Source organism: Schistocerca piceifrons, unplaced genomic scaffold, assembly GCF_021461385.2.
Source record: "Schistocerca piceifrons isolate TAMUIC-IGC-003096 unplaced genomic scaffold, iqSchPice1.1 HiC_scaffold_583, whole genome shotgun sequence".
Classification (NCBI taxonomy): Eukaryota; Metazoa; Arthropoda; class Insecta; order Orthoptera; family Acrididae; genus Schistocerca; species Schistocerca piceifrons.
In genome coordinates, this window is record NW_025728825.1 from 10,001 (window position 1) to 15,000 (window position 5,000).

Genomic DNA, 5,000 nt, shown 5'->3' on the forward strand with positions numbered 1-5,000 from the left:
TATACAACTGTCCGTATACATGCTGAAAGAGTCTGCCCACAATGGGAACCACACGTCAGCCAGACACTCTGATCACGCACCACTCTCTGCTTCTAACAGGCGCACATACAATATGTAAGCACCAGCATGGAACAACATCCAGTGCATCCTCTCCGCCACATTACACAATCCACACTATCACAACCAGACCAGGAGGTCCATGCGGAAAATAGAATATCCCACCCTTTCGACATCCACCATTGCGCAGATAAGGCACCAACACCCACACATGTCCTATACAACGGTGCACCCAACATCACAATAGTACCTCCTGTCACAGCGCACAAACAATGACATGAGTCAAAGACACAGGTCTGACACAAGCATAGAATTGGAGCGCCGCCTCTAATAAGCCAAAGGTGCATCCTGACGTGACAAATCTCATCATGTCACAAGCATTCACTTACTATAATCACTATCAACGAACCTGCCGCCCCGCCCCCCCCCCCCCCCCCCCCACACCTTTCCTTACAACAACGTGTAACCTAACCTAACCCATGTTGTACCTTAACCTAACCCATGTTGTACCTTAACCTAACCCATGTTGTGCCTTAACCTAACCCATGTTGTGCCTTAACCTAACCCATGTTGTCCCCTAACCTAACCCAAGTTGTCCCCTAACCTAACCCATGTTGTCCCTTAACCTAACCCATGTTGTGCCTTAACCTAACCCATGTTGTGCCTTAACCTAACCCATGTTGTCCCCTAACCTAACCCATGTTGTCCCCTAACCTAACCCATGTTGTGCCTTAACCTAACCCATGTTGTCCCCTAACCTAACCCATGTTGTGCCTTAACCTAACCCATGTTGTCCCCTAACCTAACCCATGTTGTCCCCTAACCTAACCCATGTTGTCCCCTAACCTAACCCATGTTGTGCCTTAACCTAACCCATGTTGTGCCTTAACCTAACCCATGTTGTCCCCTAACCTAACCCAAGTTGTCCCCTAACCTAACCCATGTTGTCCCCTAACCTAACCCATGTTGTGCCTTAACCTAACCCATGTTGTGCCTTAACCTAACCCATGTTGTGCCTTAACCTAACCCATGTTGTCCCCTAACCTAACCCATGTTGTCCCCTAACCTAACCCATGTTGTGCCTTAACCTAACCCATGTTGTCCCCTAACCTAACCCATGTTGTGCCTTAACCTAACCCATGTTGTCCCCTAACCTAACCCATGTTGTCCCCTAACCTAACCCATGTTGTCCCCTAACCTAACCCATGTTGTGCCTTAACCTAACCCATGTTGTGCCTTAACCTAACCCATGTTGTCCCCTAACCTAACCCATGTTGTCCCCTAACCTAACCCATGTTGTCCCCTAACCTAACCCATGTTGTCCCCTAACCTAACCCATGTTGTCCCCTAACCTAACCCATGTTGTCCCCTAACCTAACCCATGTTGTCCCCTAACCTAACCCATGTTGTCCCCTAACCTAACCCATGTTGTCCCCTAACCTAACCCATGTTGTCCCCTAACCTAACCCATGTTGTGCCCTAACCTAACCCATGTTGTGCCCTAACCTAACCCATGTTGTGCCCTAACCTAACCCATGTTGTGCCTTAACCTAACCCATGTTGTCCCCTAACCTAACCCATGTTGTCCCCTAACCTAACCCATGTTGTCCCCTAACCTAACCCATGTTGTCCCCTAACCTAACCCATGTTGTGCCTTAACCTAACCCATGTTGTCCCCTAACCTAACCCATGTTGTCCCCTAACCTAACCCATGTTGTCCCCTAACCTAACCCATGTTGTCCCCTAACCTAACCCATGTTGTCCCCTAACCTAACCCATGTTGTCCCCTAACCTAACCCATGTTGTCCCCTAACCTAACCCATGTTGTGCCCTAACCTAACCCATGTTGTCCCCTAACCTAACCCATGTTGTGCCTTAACCTAACCCATGTTGTGCCTTAACCTAACCCATGTTGTCCCCTAACCTAACCCATGTTGTGCCTTAACCTAACCCATGTTGTGCCTTAACCTAACCCATGTTGTGCCGTAACCTAACCCATGTTGTGCCTTAACCTAACCCATGTTGTGCCTTAACCTAACCCATGTTGTGCCTTAACCTAACCCATGTTGTGCCTTAACCTAACCCATGTTGTGCCTTAACCTAACCCACGTTGTCCCCTAACGTAACCCACGTTGTCCCCTAACGTAACCCACGTTGTCCCCTAACGTAACCCACGTTGTCCCCTAACGTAACCCACGTTGTCCCCTAACGTAACCCACGTTGTCCCCTAACGTAACCCACGTTGTCCCCTAACGTAACCCACGTTGTCGCCTATCGTAACCCACGTTGTCGCCTAAACCTGCTCTGTAATTGTTATACGACTCGTTCAATTAGTGTAGTGTTGCCCACCCGCAACCCTCGCAATATAGTTCGCTACTCGCACTGCCCGCTCCCCTGTGTATCGCTTCATGTTAAACACCTTGCAAGTCTTGCTGACTTTCCACATGCTCCTGCTGTACACTGTAATGTGGATGGCAGCAGGGCGTACATGCCGCCCCCCCCCCCCCCCCCCACCTCTCCCCACGTCCCCACCTTGCCCCCTGCCTTCGCAAGGTGGTTGGTGACAAGTTTGCATGTTCAATGCCCTTCGCATGCGACGTACGCAGGCTACGTTGTGGTGCGGCCTGTGTCAACTGTCCGCTGATGTCGTACGCGTGAACCACAATCTGTACTGCACATTCGTCCTTATGTACTGAATGATACATCGTGGCACATGTGTGACCGTACAACGACTGCGCCCAAAAACGGCGGACCATACAGTGCAAATATTGTGCACGCAGCTACGTGTCGTCTCCCTATGAGAGCTGGATTGCAGTGTGGTACGCCATAGAGACGTGTGGGAGGAACGGACGCCGTGGATGGCGATCAGCATGAGCTGTCTGTTGATGTATTCGGACCTAGTCGTCTCTCCTCACACACCGTGATGGCATGGTGCAGCGCGTTCCATATCTGCGACATGCTACAGAAGCCGGTTGACAGTCGTTCGAGCAATGGACATCGCATACGTACGGGGGCCACCTTCCACGTATTGTCTAGGCGTGCACATTTTGTTGCGTGTATGTGGGCAGACGTAGTGTGGCGTGACACCTGACACAGGCATGCAATAATGGTTGAAGTTGCAAATGGCGATGGACGCCTACGTTTTCTGGTGAAGTTACGCAAATGAAGAAATGGTAACCCGTTGTGGTGCGGTTGTTCTCGCTAGGGGTGAATCGGTGATGGCGACGATAGGTTGAGGTACTAACCGGTTGTTCCAGCGATACCCACCATGCCGACGAAACTGAACGGCATCTGGGTGTGAAGCGATACGCGGCGGTGGCTGGGTGGGACCGTCCCCGGCCGGTGAGGGGGCGCCTCCCGGCGTGCTGGCCGCGCGGTGCGTGGGCGCACGCGCTACAGCCGGCTGGTGGGGGCGGCCAGTGGCAGGCGCGCCGGCCGACGGACGCGGCAGGCGTCGCAGCTGCGCGCCGGCGCACCCTGCGCGCGGCGCCGTGCGGCCAAAGTAGGTCCTCGCGGGCCCGGTGCGAAGCGCGGTGGACATCTGCAGTGTGCTGGTCCGATTGAGGACTGTGTGCGTTGAGGATGCGCCGCCGCCCGGCGCTCGGCGCCGCGACGCCGTCTGCTGCTCGGTCGCCCCAGCGGTTCTCGCTGGTGGTTTGTATCGCAGCTGTGCGGATGTGTTGGCGTGTGCGCTGTGCTGGGAGAGTTCGCTTCGGCACCCAAGTGGGGCTTTTGTCCTTCTGTGGCGCTGGCGTTGGAGCTGCCGGTCACCGTAGGTGGCGCGTGTTGTCTCCCGCCGGCAATGCCACGACAGCACGCTCCCGGGCCTCTGTCGGCAGCGGCAAGCTCAGTTGGGAGCACGGGTGGTCGCACCGAAAGCGTCTACTCGCCTAACTCCGGGCGATTGCGCCTCTCTCGAACCCGACCAAGTACTTGGGACGGCGCTGCGCGCCGCCGGGACCTGAGAGGGTTTCGAGGTGTATTGTGCAGGGGAGCTCAGCCTCCTCCTGTTTGCAGAATGATTGAGCGGACGCTTGCGTGTTCGCGCGGGCCCCCGGGACACACTCCCGGGCGGCCGGCTGCTCAGCTCTAGTTGACGCAGCTCCCTGGTTGATCCTGCCAGTAGTCATATGCTTGTCTCAAAGATTAAGCCATGCATGTCTCAGTACAAGCCGCATTAAGGTGAAACCGCGAATGGCTCATTAAATCAGTTATGGTTCCTTAGATCGTACCCACGTTACTTGGATAACTGTGGTAATTCTAGAGCTAATACATGCAAACAGAGTCCCGACCAGAGATGGAAGGGACGCTTTTATTAGATCAAAACCAATCGGTCGGCTCGTCCGGTCCGTTTGCCTTGGTGACTCTGAATAACTTTGGGCTGATCGCACGGTCCTCGTACCGGCGACGCATCTTTCAAATGTCTGCCTTATCAACTGTCGATGGTAGGTTCTGCGCCTACCATGGTTGTAACGGGTAACGGGGAATCAGGGTTCGATTCCGGAGAGGGAGCCTGAGAAACGGCTACCACATCCAAGGAAGGCAGCAGGCGCGCAAATTACCCACTCCCGGCACGGGGAGGTAGTGACGAAAAATAACGATACGGGACTCATCCGAGGCCCCGTAATCGGAATGAGTACACTTTAAATCCTTTAACGAGTATCTATTGGAGGGCAAGTCTGGTGCCAGCAGCCGCGGTAATTCCAGCTCCAATAGCGTATATTAAAGTTGTTGCGGTTAAAAAGCTCGTAGTTGGATTTGTGTCCCACGCTGTTGGTTCACCGCCCGTCGGTGTTTAACTGGCATGTATCGTGGGACGTCCTGCCGGTGGGGCGAGCCGAAGGCGTGCGACCGCCCCGTGCGTGCTCGTGCGTCCCGAGGCGGACCCCGTTGAAATCCTACCAGGGTGCTCTTTATTGAGTGTCTCGGTGGGCCGGCACGTT

At 54.1% G+C, this 5,000-nt stretch overlaps 1 non-coding gene across 1 annotated transcript in view; it reads left to right on the plus strand.

Annotated features, from left to right (window-relative positions):
• The first annotated feature begins 4,160 nt into the window (after positions 1 to 4,160).
• LOC124761596 overlaps positions 4,161 to 5,000 on the plus strand; it is a 1,909-nt gene continuing 1,069 nt past the window's right edge. Inside the window, exon 1 of the ribosomal RNA XR_007012440.1 lies at positions 4,161 to 5,000. This exon is cut by the window's right edge and continues 1,069 nt beyond it. This is a non-coding gene — a ribosomal RNA (small subunit ribosomal RNA).